The 24,864-nt window shown below is 42.3% G+C and overlaps 1 long non-coding RNA gene across 1 annotated transcript in view; it reads left to right on the top strand.

The window, feature by feature from the left end:
- Positions 1-24,301, top strand: part of LOC112547798 (uncharacterized) — a 49,854-nt gene extending 25,553 nt beyond the window's left edge. The window contains exon 4 of the long non-coding RNA XR_012906123.1: positions 24,104-24,301. This is a non-coding gene — a long non-coding RNA (uncharacterized LOC112547798). The remainder of the gene's footprint in view (positions 1-24,103) is intronic.
- The last annotated feature ends 563 nt before the right edge of the window (positions 24,302-24,864 follow it).

The raw sequence follows: 24,864 nt of genomic DNA, 5'->3' as shown, positions 1-24,864 counted from the left end.
AAAAGAATATATGAAAACGAACACTTGAGATATTTATTTATTACCAATTAAGTCATTATACCAATAGCATGTATATTAAAAATGTAACTTTAATTGTGAGTTTCCACTGCAAGCAAAACTCTTCATTTTAGGAATGCTTTTCAGGCTTTGTTTGTTGCTCTTCACTGAAGAAACTAATTTGTGCAACATCCCTGTTAATGTTAAGCATTGTGAGCCCATTCAAACAGTCTTGTCCCATTATAAAACGATGATAGTTTTTTACTTGTTTTCACATGTTGAATTTGTATTCACCTGAAGCCACTGATTCAGGGAGACTGACAAATACGTAATACAATTGTGATATTAGGAAATACAGTCAAAAGGCTGGGATCGAATATTTCTTGAAGTAGTTCTTTTGGCTTGCAGTCTGATTTAAAGTTGGTGCAATGTGTACATTTCAGGAAAATGATCTCATCACAGATCTCTTAAAATTTCATTGTTGTTCCTTTGATGAAACTGTTCAGCCACTGAATATAGATCTTCATCATTTAGTTCTCTGAAGTCCCAAAGGAATCCAAAAAGGGTACAAATTAGTTGCAGTGACTCGTATCGACATGTAAGACCAGGTTTGATGGAGTTAATAATAACAACAACAAAGCATTGACTCGATAGTGTCTTTCTGCATAAGATTAAGTTATTGGACTGTGATTGGTGGAAAACTCAGATGAAATGTCAATACAGTTTGGACTCAGACTATTGATTTGGACTCAGAAAGGATTATGTCCCATTGATCACAAAACTTTTGAACATCTTTAAGAAATCATGTTATCCCTCTCAACCTCTAATGTAGCATTGCATGCTTCAATTACAAGATTAGTTCTGTGGATCTTTTTTAGCAGCTTCATCCACATGAATGACATTAAAATGCATTCAAATTTGGATGTATACTTCTGAATTCACTTAAGCTCAATGAGAGCCTGTGCTGTGAGAGTAAGAGATTCAAGCTCACGTAAAGCCTTTCTCACAGAATCTAAATGCTGTGTAACTGGTTTAATACCATCAATTCATATTGACCATCTTGTTGTCAACCTGACATGAAGAGAAACAAGCAGATACTAAATCAGAATTTTCCACTTTCGAGGACGGCTACTCAAGAGGTTATGCAATTACTGGATTGTTCCAAAGTATGTGACTGCTTCATTGCATGATTCAGCACAATCAGCACTGACAAGATTTAGAGTATGGTTGCCACAATTGGAGAAAATACAGCATGGAGTTTGCTCAAGGACTGCTTGCGTTCCGTTGTACTTCCCAACCGTATTGAATCCATTGTCATAGGCTTGGTCAAAGCAAACTTAAAAACTGAATTTGAATACTTCCAGAATTTCTAAAACACGAGCAGTGATTTCTTTTCCAAGTTTTTTTTTGGGGGGGGGGAATTGTTTTTTTGGTAAAATTATTGAACAAATGAATCTTTCTTCAATTGAAACCTTTGAACTTCCTGGAATTTTAACATATCTAACAGCTAAGGTCATCTTTTCTTTATGAGAACAGTCTGGAGCTGCATCAATAATAATTGAAAAGTACTTTGCATTTGTATCATTTCAAGAATTGTTGTTTGAACAAATGTCCGACACAGCTCAATAAACTTGTTTTGTATTCTGGTAGACTGATAGTGAAGTTGCATGCATTTTCTGCTTTCTTGTAATTCATGGACATGCTTAACATGGCCTGATAAAAGTGGATCAAACTTGCTAAGAAGTTCAAGTATACCCAGAAAGTTTCTGTTTGTAGGCTCACCGATACGCTGACTAGAACCAAGCAAAGCCAATCCCCATTCAGAAAGAAAAAGAATGACTTTCAATATGTGCTCAAGGAGTCTTTTCCAGTTATCAGTTTCTGTGTTTTTTTCACTTAGGAGTAAGTTCTCAATTGAACTGTTAGCTAGTGCTGCTTTGCAGGCTGATTTACATGTAATATAATTATCTTTATGTGATACTGAAGTTTCATGTGCAGGTATTTGGTCTTTCAACTTCCTCCAACTTCTACTGATGGTCCAACTGGATAGATCAGACAATACTGATACATTTTTAACAGTAATACTTAAAATGCAACAGAGTACACAGTACAGAGCCTGCTTTTCCCTGCTCCAGAAAAGAGCTGGTCGCTTGTGTAGATCACTCCATTTGGAATTTTTGTCAGCAGACGAGTGGGAAAAGCACAATTTTCAACATCTTTCGGTGTATTAACAACAAACTTTGAGAAACAACTGCATTTGATCAACATTGTTCTTATTAAGAAGTCCAATATCAGGTTCTGATGCCATCATTGTTACACTGTATCCTGTGTTAGTTGTAAATTCTTGCTCTTCATCATCATCAGCAACCATGGGCTCAGTGCCCATTGGTGGCCAATGCCTTCCTCACTATTTCCTTCCATCTTTCCCTGTCCAGTGCGGAGTGGCTTAGTTTCTATAGACTAGCTCCTGTACCAATCTACTATATCAGTGTTTCCCAATTGGTGCTCCAGAGAACCCTGGAATCCGTGAAGCGAAAGCAAGGGTTCCGCGAAAAGCCGGCACTCACCTGCCCCTTGTTAAAGAGTCAGAACCATGGCGAGAGCTTTTTTTTTTTTTCCTCAACGAAACGCAGCAGGGGCTTTTTTTTTTTTTTAAGGCAACTCTAGGGGTTCCGTGGCCAAATAAAATTGGGAAACACTGTACTATATCATCTATCCATTCTCTGTGGGGTCTTCTTCTTCTATTCAGATCATCCATTATGCCAAATACCAGGGTCTTAAATTTTCGCTCGTTATTCATTATGCAGATATGCCTGAATAGCTGTAACTTCCATTGCTCTTGCTGCGCAGTATCTCTGAGGTCCTCATTTTCTGCCGGCATAGTCTCTAAATCAAGCATAGACTCTACACATCTATCACTACTGGTGGCATTTCTGTGTCTTGATTAATGACCTTATTTTGAGCAGTGGTATTGAAATGTCATTTGTGGGTACAAAGTTTTCATCATCAGGACTGGAAGTGTCACTGTCAGTATGGTCACCATCTAATGGCTGAGGCATTTTTTCTACGAGAAATGATGCTATTGGCTTTAAACTCTTAATTGCTGCTTCAGTCTGTTGCTTTCACTGTCTCTTACTTGCACCGCTTTCAAATCTTTGTTTCATTTTTATAAAGGGGTTCTTTAAAACATAGTAACACACAATAAATTAATTCACTAAAGGCTATTGGTTATACAAAATGTTAATTGTATATACATCACAGTGCATATTATATGATAACGGTTTGGGGGGTTTATTTACTACAGCTCTTATAGCCTTATGTTAAAGACTTGAAATTTCATCCTCTGTTATTAAATCCCTCTAATTGGTGTGATATTATGAATATGAACATGACTGCCAGATTAGATATAAAGTTTATTAAACAACTAGAATTAAAAGTTTATTATCACAAAAAAGCCTTCAAAGGTGAATCTAAAACCAGATGAAGAGGAAGCTTACAGCTGAACCTGATATGATTATTGTATTCAAAGACACATAAGAAAAAACAGGAATATGAAAATCTCTTATGCAGAGATAAAACATCTAATGTAAAGGTTAAACTTACCCTCAGACCTAGCAAAATCACTTTACAGTAAGGGTACATTTACACTAGTAAGGAGGCTAATGAGGAGGCTAAGGAAGCTTAACTCAAATTAGCTGTTAAACCTCATTCCAGGAGGAATAACACCTAATTAGAGTTAGGGCTTTACTTCGAACTCCCATTTCACTGCCGCATGTAGACGCAGGCAGTTACTCCGGGCTAGTCAATTTCCAAAATGGCAACTTCCCAGGCACATACTAATGAAGCTCGGGATATTTAAATCCCGCACTTCATTTGCAATTTCGGTTACCCTCATTAGCCTCCCTAGTTCGAACTAAGGGGCTAGTGTAGACATACCCTAACAGAATTAATTACAACTTTCAAAACATCTAAACAATGCAAAGACTGTCAACAGCATTTCATAACATAGAATCACTAATCAGAAGGTACTCTGGTCTCCAGTCACACAGATGAAAACTCAGATGTGACTGAAAAATTGGTGAAGGGCTGAGGTCCCACGATGATTTAAATCAATATTTGCAGGTGTAATATATAGCTTCTTTTGTAGTCTCTGTTTATAACTGCAAAGTGTATAATAAATGGAAATTGACTTGGTAGAAAAATGTCAACATTTGAGGCTCCTTTGTCTCCTGAAGCCCAGGCCAAATGGCCCTCCTGCCCTGCCACCCCTACTCTGATAGGGCATATGAGACTTATCTCAACAAAGGCTCAACACTGTCACTCAGGGATAAGCAAACAACTTGTTCTCATTTCCATTTCCTAATTTACAACCATTTTCTTTTTTGATAAAATAGATCTGGGTACTTAAATTTCTCAAGCTGAGTTACATAACAATACAAATACATAACCCCAGTGTACCTTGAGATAAATTAATTATGAAACCTCATTCTGCATTATTTACCTAAACATTGTAACCATCATGGCATCTGGCATCTTCAAGCATGCTATCCCTGATGAGATTGAGCCCAAATCTACTGAACAAAAGTTCAACAGATATAAAACCACAGCACATTTGTATTTGTGCATTTAAATAACCATATGGTTCTAAAGTATTTTTGGAAAAGACAAGATGAATCTCATGAATAACTTTATTTAAAAGAGCTTTTATTGTAGTCAACAGCTTTCATTAATGACATCCATATAGTTAGCTTTAAAAAAATGTGACTTTGGTTTGTTACCATTTAAATAATCAACAATTGTACATTTTTCAAGACCTATTGGCTCCAATCTCATACTACTTAAGGGACTGTGTGAGTTATGAAAGGGCCAGGTAAGAGGAAGTAGAGGGGGAAAGCTATGGGATATCCATTAGCACTATAAGTAATATTACTATAAATCTGAGATCCCATTTCTTTGGTGTTTTTTCCCCCCAAAGAGTATTAGAGATAATTGGAGGAAAGGTTCAGAAAGGAAAGTGAGAGGAGAGACATACTCAGAAAAGGGAGCTTATATTTACAAATCTCAATGTCTTTTCAGCTTTTTTGTAATCAATTTATAAAGTGCTTTTCAACACTGTAATTCTTCATGAGAGTTCATTGTAGAGATAGTCATGATTGCTATTTAATCACTATAGGTCACAATTTACTACCAGAAGCATGAGTTTGGCTTGTACTGGCAAAAATGCGATCATGCAGGCCAAATCCTGACTGAGAAAACATTTATGATTTTCAGGCGACAGAAAATAAGGTTAATGTGAAGTCTTTTGCTATGTTTATGGGACAAACTGCCTTGTTAAAAATATATTTATTGTGAAACCAGCTAATTTCCTTGCCATTATTGCTAATGAGGTGTTAGGCTATTAAAATTGTTTCAATTATATATTTTCCCTGTTGACGCAATTTGCATTTCTTTCAGCTTGGACAATGAAAACAAGCTCAGACTTACTCTAACTCCTAGACAGTTTCACCTACTGACTCTCACTCAGTACCACAAGGCTTCAAGTTGAACTCAGATTTTCATGTGAAACAAATAGAAACACATACATCTTTACCACTTCTGCATTCTGTACACTCCAGCTACATTTTGTTCCGGAATAGATCATTCCTTTTAAAATTCAGCATGAAGCAAAATGAAAGACATTTCAAGGCTGGTATTTTTTTATATATATTTTCCATCATTATTCTGGTTCTCTGTGTTTAAAATAAAATCTAACTATATTTTGGCAAGAAAGATGGTTAATGGGGAATTGTAAAAGAGAATGAGTGATTCAGATGAACAAAGGGAAAACCCCTCTTCCTCCTAACTCTTTCATTGTCTTTTAGACCCTCAAACATGTATATCAATTTTTAACTAAATTATTTTTAATCTTCAAAATTAACTTTTAAAAAAAATTTTTATTGTGACATCTCTTGATTCTGGCTATAAGCCAAAAGAATTATCTTGAGGTGTTTCCAGCTTGTTCAGAAGTAACTAGAACAATTTTCCATTCACCCTCAAGCAATTCTGGATTAATACATAAACTAAGGGCATGTCTACACAGCAGTGTTATTTCGAAATAACGGGCAGCTTATTCCAGATTCTGTAACCTTCATTCTATGAGGAATAATGCCTATTTTGGAATAGTGCATGTGTAGACAGGTCAGCTGGAGTTATTTGAAATAAGGGGCCTCCAGGAAATCCCACAGGTGCCCCCTGGCTGCTCTGTCCACACTCATCATCTATAGCTTCCCTTTCCCTGTAGCCCTTAATGTTGCAGGCAGAAGGAAAAGGACTTGTGGCATGAAGCAGGCCCTGCTCACATTGTGCCACACAGCAGGACCCTGCACAGCCTTCCCTGCTGCCATGGGTGAACCCACCGCTCCAGATGAGCCCCCCACAGCTGCCAACAGGCCTCAGGCAGCTCCCAGGACCCTGCCCAGGGCTGAAAGAGGTGCTCATGCCTTCCTGGTCTGGTGCAGAGATCTTGGACTTCATTGAGGTCTGGGGCGAGAAAGCAAACCTCTAGGTTTTCCACACCAGACACAGGAATGTGGGCATCTATGGCCAGAGAGCTGATAGCCTGGCCACCAATGGTCACAGCCGCACCCAGGAGCAGCTCTGAATGATGGTGAAGGAGCTGAGGCAGGCCTATGCCAGGGTCAGGGAGTGCCACCCCAGACCTGCCTATATTACTCACAGCTCCACATAGAATCATAGAACTGGAAGAGACCTCAGAAGGTCATCAAGTCCAGCCCCCTGCTCTAGGCAGGACCAATTCCAACTAAATCAACCCGGCGAGGGCTTTGTCAAGCCGAGACTTAAACACCTCTAGGGATGGAGACTCCACTACTTCCCTAGGTAACCCATTCCAGTGCTTCACCACCCTCCTAGTGAAATAGTTTTTCCTAATATCCAACCTGGACCTCTCCCACCACAACTTGAGACCATTGCTCCTTGTTCTGCCATCCGTCACTACTGAGAACAGCCTCTCTCCATCCTCCTTGGAACCTCCCTTCAGGAAGTTGAAGGCTGCTATCAAATCCCCCCTCACTCTTCACTTCTGCAGACTAAACAGACCCAAGTCCCTCAGCCTCTCCTCATAAGTCATATGCTCCAGCCCCCTAATCATTTTGGTTGCCCTCCGCTGGACCCTCTCTAATGCATCCACATCCTTTTTGTAGCGGGGAGCCCAGAACTGGACACAATACTCCAGATGCGGCCTCACCAAAGCCGAATAAAGGGGAATGATGACATCTCTGGATCTGCTCGCAATGCTCCTCTTAATGCAACCTAATATGCCATTAGCCTTCTTGGCTACAAGGGCACACTGTTGACTCATATCCAGCTTCTCATCCACTGTCATTCCCAGGTCCTTTTCTGCAGAACTGCTACTTAACCGGTTGGTCCCTAGCTTGTAACTATGCTTGGGATTCTTCCGTCCCAAGTGCAGGACTCTACACTTGTCCTTGTTGAACCTCATCAGATTTCTTGTGGCCCAATCCTCCAATTTGTCTAAGTCATTCTGTACCCTATCTCTGCCCTTAAGGGTATCTACTTCTCCCCCCAGCTTAGTGTCATCCGCAAACTTGCTGAGGGTGCAATCCATCCCCTCATCCAGATCATTAATAAAGATATTGAACAAAACCGGTCCTAGAACCGAACCTTGGGGCACTCCGCTAGAAACCGACCGCCATCCTGACATCGAGCCATTGATCACTACCTGCTGGGCCCGGCCTTCTAGCCATCTTTCTATCCATCTTACCGTCCACTTATCTAATCCACAATCCCTTAACTTGCTGGCCAGAATATTGTGGGAGACCATATCAAAAGCCTTGCTAAAGTCAAGGTATATAACATCCACTGACTTCTCCATGTCCACCGAGTCAGTTACTTCATCATAGAAGCTAATCAGATTGGTCAGGCATGATTTGCCCTTTGTGAATGCATGCTGACTATTCCTAATCACTTTCCTCTCATCCAAGTGCCTCAATATGGATTCCTTAAGGAACCCTTCCATGATTTTTACAGGAACCGAGGTAAGACTGACCAGCCTATAGTTCCCTGGATCATCCTTCTTCCCTTTTTTGAAGATGGGCACTACATTTGCCTTTTTACCGTCATCCGGGATTTCTCCCGATCTCCACGACTTTTCAAAGATAACAGTCAAAGGCTCCACAATGACATTTGCCAACTCCCTCAGTACCCTCGGATGCACTAAGTCTGGACCCATGGATTTGTGTATGTTTAGCTTTTCTAAATAGTTCCTAACCTGTTCTTTACCCACCACGGGCTGTCCATCTTCATCCTATCTTGCGTCACTTAGCGCAGAAGTCCAGGAGCTGACCTTGTCCGTGAATACAGAGGCAAAGAAAGCATTGAGTACTTCAGCTTTCCCCACATCATCTGTCACTAGGTTACCTCCTTCATCCATTAGGGGCCGCACACCCTCTCTGATCACCTTCTTCTTGTTAACATGCCTGTAGAAACCTTTCTTGTTATCCTTCACATCCTTAGCCAGTCGCAATTCCATTTGCGCTTTCGCCTTCCTGATAACCCCCCGGCATTCTCGAGCTATACCTTTAAACTCCTCCCTGGTCATTTGTCCAAGTTTCCACTTTTTGAAGGCTTCCTTTTTGTGCTTAAGTTCACCAAGGATTTCCCCTGTAAGCCAGTCCGGTCTCCTACCATGTTTGCCTCTCTTGCTACGCGTCAGGATGGTTTCTTTCTGTGCCTTCAATAAGGCTTCTTTAAAATACTGCCAGCTGTCCTGGACTCCTTTCCCCTTCATGTTAACATCCCAGGGGATTCTGCCTATCAGATCTCAGAGGGAGTCAAAATCTGCTTTTTTTGAAGTCCAAGGTGTGTACTTTACTACTCTCTTTTCTTCCTTTGGTCAGGATCCTGAAATCTACCATCTCATGATCACTGCTTCCCAGGTTGTCACCCACCTCCACTTCCCCTATTAGTTCCTCCCTGTTTGTGAGCAGAAGGTCAAGCTGCGCACGTCCCCTGGTCGGATCCTTCAGCACCTATGTCAAGAAGTGATCCCCAACATTCTCCAAAAACTTCCTGGATTGCCTGTGTACTGCCGTATAGGTTTTCCAGCAGATGTCAGGGTCATTAAAGTCCCCCATGAGAACCAGGGCCTGCGATCTGGAAGCTTTGCTCAGTTGTCCGAAGAAAGCCTCATCTACCTCATCCACCTGATTCGGTGGCCTGTAGCAAACACCAACCACAACATCAAGGCTGTTGTTTGCTCTTTTAAACTTAACCCATAGACTCTCAACAGGTTTTTCTCCCTCTTTATACTGGAGTTCAGAGCAATCGTAGTGCTCTCTTACATATAGTGCAACTCCTCCTCCTTTTCTCCCCTGCCTGTTGTTCCTGAACAGTCTATACCCTTCCATGACAGCGCTCCAGTCATGCGAGTCATCCCACCAAGTCTGTTATCCCAATTAAATCATATTTCTTGGTCTGGGCCAGGGCCTCCAGTTCTTCCTGTTTGTTGCCCAGGCTTCTTGCATTAGTGTACAAACACTTCAGGTAACCAGTTGATCGTCCTATCTTCTCCATTCGAAACATGGGTCCTCCTTTCTTGCCACTTCCTCTCTGCATTTCTTCCCGGTATCCGACTTTCCCACTCCCCTCAGGGTTTTGGTCACCGTCCCCCGACAAACCTAGTTTAAAGCCCTCCTCACTAGGTTTGCAAGCCTGCCCGCGAAGATGCTCCTTCCTCTCTTCGTTAGGTGGATCCCATCTCTTCCTAACAATCCTTGCGCCCGGAACAGAGTCCCATGGTCGAAGAAACCAAAGCCCTCTCTGCGACACCATCTGCGCAACCACGCATTTACATCCTCAATTCGACGATCTCTGCCCAGTCCTTTCCCTTCAACAGGGAGGATGGAGGAGAATACCACTTGTGCTCCAAATTCTTGGATCCTTCTTCCCAGCGCTACATAATCTGCAGTAACACGCTCAAGATCATTCTTGGCCGTATCATTAGTTCCCACGTGGAGAAGCAGGAAGGGGTAGCGATCCGAAGGTTTGATCAGCTTGGTAAGCCTCTCAGTGACATCCTGAATGCGAGCTCCCAGTAAGCAGCACACCTCTCGAGATTCCAGGTCCGGACGGCAGAGGGATGGCTCAGTCCCTCTTAGAAGGGAGTCCCCGACCACCACCACCCATCGTTTCCTTTTGGGCGTGGTGGCCGTGGAACCCCCATCCATAGGACTACGCATCCCATGCCTTCCAGTAGATGGTGTTCCCTTCTGGTTTCTTCCTTGTGAGGTCCCTTCCAGAGCTTTCAGCACTGCAGAGCCTGTGGAGAGAGCTTGAAAGCGATTGCTTAACTCTATAGCATCGGGGGATTCTCTTGCTGGCCTTTTTCCCCTTCTAGAAGTTACATGCTGCCAGTTCTCTTCTTGGTCACGTACTGCCCTCTCTGGCTCTTCTGCCTGCCGTGCTTGAAGGATTAAATGCTGCCTTCTATCGAGGAAGTCTTCATCCTCTCTGATCAAGCGTAGGGTCGACACTTGGGCCTCCAGTCCTCTAATTTTTTCTTCCAAAATGTCTACCAGCTTGCACTTGGTGCAGATGAAATCCGTTCTTTCTTCCGGGAGGAAGACAAACATGGCGCACGCTGTGCAGGTAACAACAGCAGACCCATCACCAACCATCGCTGCTGTCCTGGAAAAGGGATTTAAAAAAAGGCAAGAGAACCTCCCGCCCTTCCCTCTCCCCTTCCAAACTCCCTCTCAAAACTCCCTGTTAGCAATCACCTGTTCAGTGGGCAAGCTCCTTGGTTGCTTGCCCACTGCCTTATAAAGCCCCTCCCCCTACCAAGGCTCAGCCAATCAGCAGAGGCTTCTAGAATTCAAACTTTAATTAGAAGCCAACAGTTTCCACCTGCCAATCACAGCACAAACTCCATCAAGGCGGGGGAGCAGAGGGCAGGTGGGGGGGGGGGAAAAGCCTCACTCTCAAACACAGGGGAAAATAAATTAAATAAATAAACAAAAAACAAAAAAGAACACACACCAACCCTCACTCACAAACACAAGCTCAGCACACAGTAAGAAAGCCCCAATAACAAAACACTCTTCCCTCAAGAGTCCTGTATCTGCTTCTCCTTCACCTGGAGAACTCCCTCTCAAAACTCCCTGTTAGCAATCACCTGTTCGCAAGCTCCTTGGTTGCTTGCCCACTGCCCACTGAGTGGCAGGGCGGCAAAGCCAGTGATGATGGGGTCCACATCTCCCAGGTTGATGACCCTGTGCAGCAGGGTGGTGTTGATGGTCTTCACCACCTGTTGAAGGAGACAAACAAACAGTGAATCACAGGGGTGCCATGGCCCTCAAGAGGTCCACAAGCCCACCACTCCCTTTTTCCCCCCACCACACACACACGGACACCAGGAACAACACCCCCCTACTTAGCCCATTCCCCATCAGGTCTTTGTGAAGGCGAAACTGAAAAACCTCCTGGGGAGGGAGCTTCCTCCACCACCTCCCCCTTCTCTAGGGAACACCATTTCAGAAGTTCTCCCCTTCCCCCGCCTCAGCACAATAACCCAAGCATGCCATACCTGCATGAGCATGGCCTTGACAGTCTATCTCCCCAGGCCAAATTGATTCCTGATGAATCAGTAGCTGTCTGGTGTGGCCAGCTTCCAGATGGCAATGGCAGCTTGCTTCTGGAGTATGGGGGCAGGTCTCATGTGGGTGTCCTGTTGGATGAGGGCAGGGGCGAGCCACTCACACAGGTCCAGAAAGGTGTCCTACCTCATGCAGACATTCTAGAGCCGTGGTCACCAACCAGTAGATCGCGATCTACCGGTAGATGTCAGGGGATCCAAGAGTAGCTCTTGAGCCCTCTCTGAACTGCGCACCTGCACAGTGCATTTACATTAGATTTCCTCATGTAATGTAGGCGGGGCTTCAAGGAAGGGGCGGGGCAGTAGATCTTCGCCTGTTCTGAGACTTAAAAAGTGATCTTGGGTGTAAAAAGGTTGGAGACCACTGTTCTAGAGCCACTGCTGGATGCCCCACCACTCCATGATGATCCAGTTCCACCAATCAGGACTGGTGTCCAGAGGCCAGAAGCGGCGGTGCACGGTGTACAGAGGAGGGTGGGTGAGGTCATACTGCATGAGCAGTGCCTGCAGAGAAAGGAGGAAGTTCCCTGCAATGAGCTGGGGATTGTGTTCCTGCAGGGCCTGGAAGGCATCCCGCAGAAAGAGCTGTAGGAGATGCAGCAAAACCTGTAAAAGCCATCAACTGCTCGGAGGCAAGTCTGGCTCCATGTCTAGGGAGCTGAGGCGTCTACAAGGGCAACCACAGCAGGCACAGGAAAGGCTTTGTTGTCCCTCAATGAGGTAGGCAAAGGAGAAGAACCTGGGTGTGTCTAGACTACATCCCTCTGTTGGCAGAGGGATGTAAGTGAAGCACTTTGAAAGTGCAAATGAAGCCAGGATTTAAACATCCTGCGTTTCATTTGTATAATCACGTAATGGCGCTTTTTCAAAAAAGCGCTATTTTGAAATTGAAACCGCAGTCTAGATGCAGTTGTTTTGAAAACAGGGCCCTTTCTTGAAAGAGGGATGTAGTCTAGACATAGCCCTTGAGACACAGCTGTACAGGGGGGTCCCTTTAAGCTCGAGCCTCAGGCAGGAGCTCCAGGAAGTAACTGCTGTCCTGATGCTCTTCTTGAACTGGTGGCCTTAAATTTGACTCAGCATCCAATTAATGTAGATGCTCTATTTCAGAATAAGCTATTTCAAAGTATTTCTTCCGGAATAGCTTCTTCTGCAATAAGCGTGCAGTGCAGACTTACCCTAATCAAGCTACAGTTTAAGGCTTCAGATTATGAGAGGCCTCTACTTACAAAAAATAGAGTAGGAAATGGATTAGAAAAAACTATTTTAGTTGCGTCTTCACCTATGTGCCAGCATATATGCAAATAAAAAACTTTATTATTTTATGTTCATTTTAGTTTAGTTTAGTTTTGAAAATGCTGTTCTGGCCTCTTACATTTGCCATTTTTTAGGACCTCGGCATGTCTAAATCCAACTCTGCCCCAGGAAAATCCCAGATATGACATTTATGTAAACTTTCAGGTCCAGAATTTCTGCTATTACCTATTCATTTTACACCACTCATGGGGCATAAAGCCAGTAGATTCAGGACAGAAATTGCCAGTGGAAAATGCCCTTTGCAGAAGGGAACTTCCTGTTTGCATAAAGCCAGTAGAGATGAGTCCTGGCCTAGAGAAAGGTTGCAATGGAGCTTGAATTTAGGAGAGAATTGATCTCTAAAAATGTATCCAGATAGATACATCTTTATCTAAAAAGAAGGTCCCAAAGTTTTAACATTTGTTTGCCATTACCTGTGACTCCCATATAGCTCAGTGAAAATCAGCATATCACTATATACAATGCATTTTCAATATAAAAAAACCCAACTTGGAGAACTTACAGAACTTTTTTAACTAAATTTTAAATGACTTTACAGTGAATCAGTGACTCCTAAAACATTAGAAAAAATACAACGGTACAATCATTACCAGCTTTGATCTGCTGCAATGGCCAACATGAGCTAACGTGAAATAAAGGCCAGAGTTTTAGGCACTAAATCAGCTTTTTAAACTCCAGGGTTTTGATCATACACAGGACCTATAAACATGCCCTGTTATTTATACCTGTAAGGTTGCTCATGGTCACAAGAAATGGGCCTGCTCCTCGTTGGTTTATGTATGTATTTTCCTTCAGCCTGGTATAGTAAAATGTTCACGTTTAAGCCTTATATTAGAAAAAGGCAGAGGCCGTCGCACAGATCTTGAAGGAAAGTAAGATACTCTTGCACTATAGGGAACACCTCATACCTGATATAGATGCAGAATTCTGCTCAATTGTAACTATGATTTGTCTCTTCAAAAAAAGCAAGGTCAGCTTGACAAGTAAAAATGAATTGGGTGATACTTCGATATTTTTGTTTCATTTTCAACAAAAAACATTTTCCTGCGGCCCACAAAAATAGAACTCAGAATAAGGTTTGCCTGACTTACATGCTGTACGTGTGCTGGTTTTGTGTGTCTTTCAAGAAGTGAGAATATTCAGAGCATTACAGTGTCTTCTGATTTTTCCATCATTTTACATAATTATGCCCACCTCTTCAGGAATATTCTGGCCCTTGATACATTAGACACTCACAGGAGAGTTTATTCCCATCACATCCGACTTGGTGCAACTTTTGTTCTGATTCTCCAGAGCACCCACAATGGATAAAACAATTAGCCAATCACTATTCTATAAGAAACATCTGCTTAAATGTGTTACCTTATGGTAAGCTCATAGAATGTCTCTCATGTTCCCAGGATCTAACTTCTTCCCCATATCTGAGGCAACTGCTTAAGCATTTGGATACTATTAAACTAAGTACCTCCTGCCAATGGCAAATAGTGAAAGGACAACTTTTATTTTAATTACTGCAGCCATAAAAAGAGTTTAAGTCTGTCAGTTTAAAGCTATATATAACTCTTTGAGGAATGTCTTAGTGATTTTCCTGCTTAAACAGATTTCCTTTAAAATACATTTGTTTTGCTGTGTAGGCTGGAATTATTGTAAAATCAAATATTCATTTTTCAAAAGTCTGCTCAGACTTTGTACTGTTGGCACCTTGTACAGTGCACACTAGACAGCTTAGATTTACTTTATTGAATATGTGGAACAGAGATCTTTATTTAAAAAAATTGCTTGACATTATGGAGCTAATGTTAGTTTCTACCAGATGCAGGTACAATCTTGTGAGGTGAAATCAATGGGAATGGGGGTTGCCAGGGCCTGCTCTCTCTTCGATTAATTTCAGCAGATTTTTTTTCCTCATTGCAGGCACCTTGAAGTCAATTACAGCCTTTCTAACAACTTCTGTGACCTTTAGATTAGGCCCTGAGTGTCCATAATAGCCAAAGAGCAACTAAGCTCGGCTGGTCCTTTTGAGATTCCAGTTTGTTACAGGACCCTACAGATCATCTTCTGAATCCATGTTGCCAGGGCACTAATCTGCTTACTGCATGAGAGGTGTGAGGAAAGCAGTGGAACATGCAAAGTGCATCCCCACTCTTTTTGCATTATTTTAAAAGAGAAAAATGTAGACCCTGACTTCTTTCCGGGTGCTGTTCTTCTGCGTAATTCTGAGGAAATAGAGCACTTAATAAAACCTTGAACCATGTAAGTACTCAGCTCAAAGTTACTCTTATCATCGTAGGTGCAACTTCGTATTAATTTCCAGGCATGCTGCTTTGGCCTAAGAGAACACCTTATAAAATTATGCTGAGCTACGTTACAATGAGCCCATTCCCAGTGCTGAGACATGTGACTAGAGATGCACTGAGCCAAATTCTGAGGTCATGTGTAAAATGGTATATGTTACACATCAGTAAATAGGTGAAAGGGAACCTAATGGAGTCTGTTGTTATACATATAAGGAGGGTCCAAAGAGGAAACAGGAGGGTATATAAAGTTGTAATTTAAAGTTTCACACTACTCTAGCCATGTCTTCTGCCAATCTTCCCCCCACCCTGGCAGAAAAGTCTCCCCTTTACTCTCACATAGGTTGTAGAGCACACAACCTGCCACCACTGCTTAGGGGATGTTGTGCTTGCTGAGATCCAGTGGGTGAGGAGACTCCTGATCCTCCCCTTTAGGTGGCTAAAGGCACACTCTACCACCATGTGGCATCTGTTCACCACCTGCTCAGCCTGGAATTGAAGTTCTCCTTGGTAGGGTCCAGGCTGCCCATTCCGGAGTTCTTCAGCTGGGTTAGCAAGGGGTAAGCTGCATCACCCAGGATGCAGATCAGCATGGCCACATCCCCTACCCTGATCCTGTGGTTAGGGGAAAAAGTGCTGGCATGCATCTTCTGGACCAGGCAGGACTTCTTCAAGATGTGAACATCATGCACCTTCCCTGACCTGCCAACATTAATGTCGGTGAACCATCCTTTGTGGTCCACCAGGGTCTACAGCACCATCAAAAATTACTCCTTCCTGTTGATATAGTCCAAGGCATGGTGGTTGCAGGCCAGGATGGGATGTGAGTGCCTTCCATGGCCCCATGCAGTTGGGGAAGCCGATGGCGGTAAAGCTATCCATGATGGGGTCGATGAGGCCCAGAATGACGACCCTCCACAGCAAGATGTTGTTGATAGTCTTGACTACTGTAGAAGCATGGCCCCAACCATGGATTTTCCCATGCTGAACTGGTACCCAACAGAGCAGTGACTGTCCAGCATGGTGAGCTTCCATAGGGTGAGGGCAACATGCTTCTGCAAGGGAGATGGTGGGTTGCAGTCAGATGTCCTGTGACCTGAGGGCAGGAGTGAGCCACTCTCAGAGCTCCAGGAAAGTGGCCTTCTGCATGCAGAAGTTCTGGAACCACTGCTGACCGTCACATCACTGTGGGATGATGTGGTCCCACCAGTCTGAATAAGTCTCCCTTTATTAGAAGCAGCGTTCCATGGTGTCCAAGGGATTGAGGATCATTTGCTGCTGCAGGAGCACCAAGGCGTGGGTGAAGGGGGCCTCCAGTTGGGACTAGTCATCATCCTTCTGAAGCAGGACATGGGCAGTTTGGATGTGAATTGTGCCATGAGGTACAGCACAAGGCCTGTGAGCCTTGCACTGCTTTGCAGCAGCTCTGGCTTTATGATGTAAGTGCTGTGGCATCCGCAAGGGCAACCAGAGCACATGGCATGAGTTTGGTGTCCTGTGAGGGGGTAGGTAGTGGAGGAGTGGTGAGTGAGTGGTGGTGTGAGATGCAGCTGTAGAGAAGAGCCCCTGTAAGCACATGTCTCAGCTAGCCTCAGCAAGCAGCCACAGGAAGTGCCTGCTCTCCTGGTGCCCTCCCCAGAGTGCTTCCGGGGGTTTAAAATCTAATGCAGTGTGACATGTCATCAATGCATGTCAGCACAACACTCACATTTAATATGTTTTCATCATTGTAAGGAGTGGCTTTCAAAGTTCTTTCTGATTCAGGGCAGGGGGGAGACATGTGGTTAATATACTCAGCTTATGTGGTGAAAGGGGAAATAGCATTCCCTAGTTTTATGCTGACTTCTGTGTCAAGGAAGCCTCAGAGATATTTTTTATTCAGGCAAGACCTTAAATAAAACAGCTCAAAATCACGGAGTTGTGGGGGATCAGGGAGTTGGGAGGAGTTGGAGGAGGCGGGGCAGGAGCAGGGACCAGGAGAGGACTGGTGGCCCACTCCGTGCACACAGCCATGAAATGGAGAGAGGAAATATCAACCTAGAAAATCAAGTAGTCAAGAGAGCTTGTATAAGACCTGGCTTGATTGCTCTTAACTCCCTCTTCTCAGTGTTAGTCCTGCAAAAGTTTTGAACTCAAGACCCACAGCTGTGAGGTAATCAGTACCCTCAGCTCCCATTGAATTCAACAACGTTTGGGGTACTTAATACATCATAAGAATGGACCCTCAGTGTCTACACAGAAAGAATTATGTGGCTTCCCACACTAGTGATTCATGTACTCAGGATAACCCTCTCTGGGTTACAAAACTAAGCATACTTGATTATGGAGTTATATACCAGCTCTCCTAACTTTGCTTCTATCCAAGTTTGGAACCTGGCTTAACAGCCCCAGCTTAGATGTATGACAGCAAAGTGGTTAATAGATAAATATTGTTAAGACAGTCAAATCAGTCATTCCAGTAATTCTGACACTTAGGGTTTAGTTTGATTCCTGTCAGTCATGACAAATTATTTAGGAGTTTTTGTTTTGTTGATTTTATTTTAAAGAAGAAGGCATCTTCCGTTTTCCCTTTTAAGCAGATTTGATGAAAAGATCATTAGCAACATTTCTTTATCTGCCAGTCTATCCCTTAAATACAATTTAATGTGACTTTAAGATTGCTTAAAGAACTAAATGTATGATATTTAGATACTACCAATACACTGAAAGATAGATGAGACAGCCTCATGGTAATATAGCTTTTAACCTTTCCTCTCCTCTACCACGATGGGGGAGAATTACAGTAAATGATAGTTACCTTGTCTGCAGTATGGACAATTGATTTGACCTGACTGCCTCCGATGCTCTAATGGACTTTGTGGCTGAATCCCTGGAGATATAAAATACGTCCAAGTGAATTGGGGCAGGTTAAAGAACAGGCCTGCTTTTCATGGCTGGCTCAAACTATAATAGATCTCCCGGTTGTTCTGAGTAGAAGATTAAAAGTGATCAATATCCAAATCATTAAAAAAAATTGTGGTGGCTGCTGTAAATCAGCTTTAGGGTTTTTCTTTTTTGTACCAATCACTTTTTAAAGAGACTAGCAAAAAGTAATCATCTTCCATGTGACCCACAAGAGATTTTATAAAAAGCATTTTGTTTAGTGTGCTCTCTTATAAAGTGCTTTCCTTCATATTAAAGGGCAGCTATGGATCAGCATAACCACAATGAAGAATCTGTCCTTAAGTGTCTTTAGTATAGATGAAATGACAATTGTATAATATATCCTGGAGCAGAAAGAGAAATCTAGGTCATGGAGCATGATAGCAAGAACCTTAATTATAAATGCACTCTTATTTCACAGCTTTTATAATCAAATCAGCAGAGTCAGAAAAACGGGAATTACTTTCCATATACTAAAGAAAGAGAAAATCCTCCTGTTATTTTAGGCCCTGCTTCCACAAAATAGTCAGCCTAATTCTATGTACATAATTAGTCTCATTCACTTCAATGTGAATCTGCACAGGCTCAAATGTATACATTAGCTTAAGTTCTTGCTGACCGGAAGCCTTAGTGAAGAGTAATGTCAATATGTTCTGTGTAACACATGAAATATGGTGATCGTGACTTTCCATAGACATATGGACTAGAAATGCATCCCCATGCCATTTTAATCTATATTCAAAGTTTGGAGAAGTATGGATCTGTTTTGACCAGGCACAGAGATAAGAACCAGTCACGAAGTTCAGATTTGCATATTTCAAAGGTATTTGGATCTAGGGATTTATCTCATTTGTAAATGGACTCAGTAAATCAGACTGAAATGGATGAATTTACATGATTAAAATCACATTTCAGGAAACAAAGTAGTTCAGTGTAGAACTAGCTTATACTTTGTTTATTTTCCATGAATATCATGCAGTTAGATCAATATAGAAGTTCAGCAATTTATCCAGCTATTTTTACCTTTTACATCCCTGTGATTGTTGGCTTAAAAAGCTACATGTGCTACAGTGTCCTACGTAATGGAATTATTTAATTTAAGGGACGACTATATGCAGAAAAGTACAATCAGTTGACTAGCTCTTTACTATAAGTGTTGATGTCAGTTTTGTGGCGTAGTTGAAAACATAGCATCCATAGATCGTATGAAGAACAACTGGTGACCTCTCAGATCTATCTATTCTTGTCTTTGGAAACACAGTCAGGTGTTACAAACATCTAGCCATATGAAAGGCCAAAGTTGAACACTCCATTATCTGAGAAGATGACACCTTATTCTTATTCCTCAACAATTCTAACAACTTACAGTCCCTCTCAGTCTCTTTATGAACACAGATGTCATTTTAATGGGTGGATTGGCGAAGTGACAAGAAGATGACCTGTGGGTGAACTCAGGAGCAGGTGAGGCCTGTCAGTTTCTAATTTGAAACCGGTGTCAGTCTTGAGGAATGGTTGGTATAATCACATTTGTAACTGATATCCTATAAACTCTGCAAACATTCACATTGTCTCTCTTATGGGCAATATGAAATTAACAAGTCATGTTTATGACTCTGGACACTGAAGAAAATCAGCTAGATTTTGGTAATTATCTCATTTCTGTTCATTTTTCAGAACAGACTTGTGAACTAGTTTTACCAAAGCCAAACTATGAATTGTGTTTTTGCATTAAAATAAGCATTTGTGTGTGTTTGGAAGGTACAGCACTAGTAACGTATTGTAATGTAAAAGGCCTGAAATATAATTTCTAATTTAAAGTGTTTAAAATCACGCTAGTTGCCATGCCAGTCTCCAAAGCCATTCGCAACGTATAAGCCAGTGTTTGTGTTCCTGGAAACAAACCACATACCGTATCTGAAGTTTCTGAATAACTGACACAACAGCACTGTGTAAATCATCCCTCTCAGACATATAAAATTGCCAGCTGCCTAAGTTCTGCCATTAAGACACGAGCCAACTCCATAGAGTGAGGGTAAGGCAGAGTGCCAAAAAGGGGTGGAGTTATAGAAAACAAGACTCTTGCCCTCCGCATAATTTATCCCTAATCTACCCTCACTGCAGCTGAGCAAGAATGGACAGCATGACTTAAAACTGCTTCAGCTTGCACTTGACTTTCGGATAGCTCTGCAAAGCACCCTTATCGTCCCCCTCCCTCCTTCATATATTCCTTTCAACAAGGATCTCTACTATATAGTTACAAATGCAGTGTTTGGCTCTAGTTTTTGTTCAATTCAGGTTTAAGTCTAAATCAGGGCTAGGATTCAAAATTTGGTAGGGAATAATATAAACATAATCATCCACAGATGTGGTCACTATTGTAGAAAATGTAGTGAAAACTTTAAGGTTACGTCTAGACTGCAAGCCTCTTTCGAAAGAGGCTTTTTCGAAAGTATCTTTCGAAAAAGCATCTTTCAAAAAAGAGCGTCTAGACTGCAACCAGTACATTCGAAAAATCAAGCCGCTTTTTCGAAAGAAAGCACCCAGGCAGTCTGGATGCTCTCTTTCGAAAACGCCCTGTTTGCATTCAAGAACGCCTTTTTTCAAAAGAGCACTTTCGAAAAAAGGCGTTCTTCCTTGCAAAATTAGGCTTACCGCTGTCGAAAGAAAAGCCGCATTCTTTCGATTTAATTTCGAAAGAACGCGGCTGTAGTCTAGATGCAAGTGAAGTTTTTTCGGAAAAAGGCTACTTTTTTCGAAAAAACCCTTGAGTCTGGACACAGCCTAAGTCTGATCATGATGTTCAGATATGTGAATAAAGTGATTAGCCATGTATAAAACTTGATCAAAATCAAGTTCGTTCAGGCCTTTTACGGTAACCAATAAAGTATAATGTTCCAACATATACTGTACAGAACATTACAACATATTCAGTATGTACATATACAATACAACATGTGTTAAGTAGAGTAGCTATTTCTGTGGAACCTAGCCCAATATGACAGCGTGTGTTCCTTTTAGTTCAAAGTAATACAGGATAGATCTTCTTAAGCAATACAGTCCTTTTTAAATAAGGTGATGCTGGATTAAAGAGAACAATATTTTGCCAGTAAAAGCATGCCTGTTGTTGCATTTTTCAGTGACAGGTTGTTGCTGGGCTTTTTTGTTGTGGGAAGGAAGGTATATTCTGAATCTTTAATTTTATGTAGCTATAACTGGACAGCAAAGTAGTCCCACTTTTGACACCATATAAATGTATATTTTTAAACATTCCTTAATAAAGTATGTGTGTATTCATCCTCAAACCTTCATTAAAGTAACTTTAAGACATGATTTAAACCCAGAAAAGCACAGCTCAGAATTATGAGTATTCCAGTTGTATTTACTGGAAAACTTCTGGATGTGTGTGTCAGCGATTATGATAGATGACTGTCTCCTGTGTGGAATGCTGGGTGATGTCACTACCACATGTGCTGCAACACCAGGGCAGAAGTTGAACTGCAGTTCATCAGTAGAAATGCTAAAAACCAGTTGAGTAGGCGGTGAAAGGTATTTTTAAGAAGCTTTTGATGGCAGTTGGCATTGCTAATCCTATCACAGGCAATGCTCATCTTCGTAGTCTCTTCACTGAGGCCACAAGAACCCAATGGGCAAGTCTGGACCTTGTTTCCATTCTGTTGAATAATGGTTTAACCATTTTTAAATCTTTGTAAGGAGGGGTAGATAGGCAAGAGGATGCAAGGAGCATCTTCCTTTTCCCCTTACCATCTGACTCCAATGAACCAGCATGGGAGCAGACCAGGACATGCTTTTTTCTTGGGTGTGAGAGTGTCTCCCCACTGCACCATTATTCTGAAATAATGGCTGTTATTCCAGAAAAATAATACTACAATGGGTCTTACATGCAACAGTTTCCCTAGTGCCCTAGACTGCATAGTACATATAGAATCATAAGGTCTGTGTACATTGCACCATTTTTCCAGAATAACGGCCATTATTCCAGAAAAACAATATTGGTGTCCACCCAACAACTGCATTATTTTGAAAGAAAATTGAAATAACAGAGGGCTTTTTCCAATGTTGGTAAACCTCATTCCATGACAAATAGTGCCTCTTCCGAAAAAGCTCTTTTGGAAGAGAGTGTGTGTTTATGTTCCACTGCTGTTATGTCGAAATAGCCATTCTAAAGTTATTCCTCCCCAGTGCCTCCTGGTGCTCTACACTGATATAGAGCATCCACATTAGGGAAGCCTGCCTCAGACTAATTCTGACGTTTCCCTGTAGTGTGGATGCTCTATTTCTATTTTAAAGCCCCAGTAGTTTGGACTCTGTGCTCGTGGCTACACGTGGCACAGAGTAGGTAGTTCGGATTAGGCTCTCTAATCTGAACTACCAGTACACCTTGTTCCATGGAGTCCGAACTACCGGGGCTTTAAAAATGGCGGCGCCCGGCAAGATGCAAATGAAGCCCAGGATATTTAAACCCCGGGCTTCATTTACAACTTCGGTTGCCTACATTAACCACCCTAGTTCGAACTAGGGTGGTAGTGTAGACATACCCAGACTGTGTGTAAACCTCATCAAGTCACAAGGCAATGCCATAATACAATGGAATCTGTTAAATCAAAACTGATTTCAAGACCTATAAATGTCCCAGGGCCTTGAGATCTGATATTATTCTGAAAATACCAGGAGAGGAGGCAATACTGGACATACAGTTATAAAGTAACACCAGGGAGTACTGCTCTATTCAAAGTTTGAAAAATATTATAAAATCAGTATAAAATAAATGCATCCTCTTCCGATGCTCTGCACCATTTGCTGCTGTTAACGTAATAAAATGGGTCTTACCTGCAACGATTTCCCCAGTGCCCTAGACTGCATAGTGCATATAGAATCATAGGGAACGTGTACACTGCATCGTTTTCCCAGAATATCAGCCGTTATTCCGGAAAAACAATATTAGCGTCCACAGAGGGTTTTTTCTGACATTGGAATAATGCCTCATCCACTGCTGCTATGTTGAAATAGCTCCTCACCAGGGCCATTCTAACGTTATTCCTCCCCAGTGTCTCCTGGGGCTCTAAATCAAGATAGTGTGTCCACATTAGGAGAGCCTGCTTTGGACTAATTTTGAGGCTTCTTTGTAGCGTGGATGCTCTATTTCAAAATAATCTATTCCAGAAGATATCGTCCAGAATTGCTTTTTCTGAAATAAGCTTGCAGTGTAGACAATACCCATAGTGTGTAAGGGCAGAAGGAACCACCAGATCATCTAGTCTGACCTCCTGAATATCACAGGCCACTAACTAGCACCTTGCCACCTCCACACCAAACCCTACACTCATAATTAGAACAATGTATTACAACCCCTGGGAGAGTAAACTATTGAGGCCACAGACACAGAACAAGAGGGACTAGTCCATATTCCAACAAGAGGCTCCAAGGCAACGGCCTCGGAGCTCCCCCATAGCATTGGAGAGCTAGTGTTAGTGCTTCAGTCCCTCTGCCCCTCCCCTACCATCCTCCTGTGGGGCTGGAGTACAGAAAATATACTATCCTGCCCACTCCCACTCCCCCTCTTCCCCCGGCTCTGGCATATGAAGGGAATGTGGGAAGTTTCTTTATTATTCTCAGCGGGGTTGGTTTTCTTTCTTTTGCTTCTCACTTGTGTGGGTCAGCGACCCCCAATCCAAAAAAAGGTTCCCTACCCCTGCTATAGCAGTTGCAGTTTGACTGTGAAAACAATCATGGAATTTTACTTTCCTACAGAATTTGGTTCTGATCAAAAACTGATGGCTGCTTATCACCCTTTCTAGTGCATTTCTTTCCACCTCCAAGCCATAACAGTAGGGACCACAGAAGAAAGCCACTGGCATCATTATATCCTCACTTTCTCTTCCAGTTTCCTACCATCACTGACAAGTGCAGAAAATGATGCCATGGATTAATTTGCAAGGACGCTGCTGTGGAAATCTGAATATAATTAATGAGCCATGAACCAAGAAGTTACTTATATTGCTGCACACTCCTAATAAATGGGAATACGTCAGATACCTGAGTTCAGAGAAGGCTATTAATGCCGTTTATGTATTTCAACGAAAAGTACAATGAACATTTCAAATCTACCCAGGGATGGGCGAACTAGTTTGGCTACAATGAGAACTGACCTGAGAACGTGCCAAACTCGAACTGAACCTGAGTACTGCTGCCCCTCAGGTATATAGGCATTTGGAATTATTTTTCAGCATTGTTCGTTTTTGTGAGCTTCCCTATCTCCAGCCAAGAGATGAAATAACAGAAATATCTAGAGAGTCTAGTCCACCAATCACTTCCAACCTTAAGTAACCCACACTGGGATGTTTTCCAAAACCAAACCCAAACTCTGAACCTTTAAACCACTTACAGATTTATTCCATTCTGAAATGAAATGACTGTTAAAACCATTGGCAGGAGTAGCACAGAATGATGGCAGCCCCGATCCAGCAGAGGGATTAAGATCAATGGAACTTAAACATGCACTTAGCTTTAAGCTTCCATGCTGACTATGGATGGACTTCAACGCTTCCTTAAAGTTAAGCAAGCACTTAGGTGCTTTGTTGAGCTGGGATCTTGGGGGATTGATCCAGCAGCCAAATGTGCAAAACCCTGTTCATTTCAGTAGGA

The sequence above is a fragment of the Pelodiscus sinensis genome, chromosome 9, assembly GCF_049634645.1.
Source record: "Pelodiscus sinensis isolate JC-2024 chromosome 9, ASM4963464v1, whole genome shotgun sequence".
Classification (NCBI taxonomy): domain Eukaryota; kingdom Metazoa; phylum Chordata; order Testudines; family Trionychidae; genus Pelodiscus; species Pelodiscus sinensis.
The sequence above is the reverse complement of the archived record's forward strand: the minus strand, read 5'-3'. Positions and strand labels throughout refer to the sequence as shown.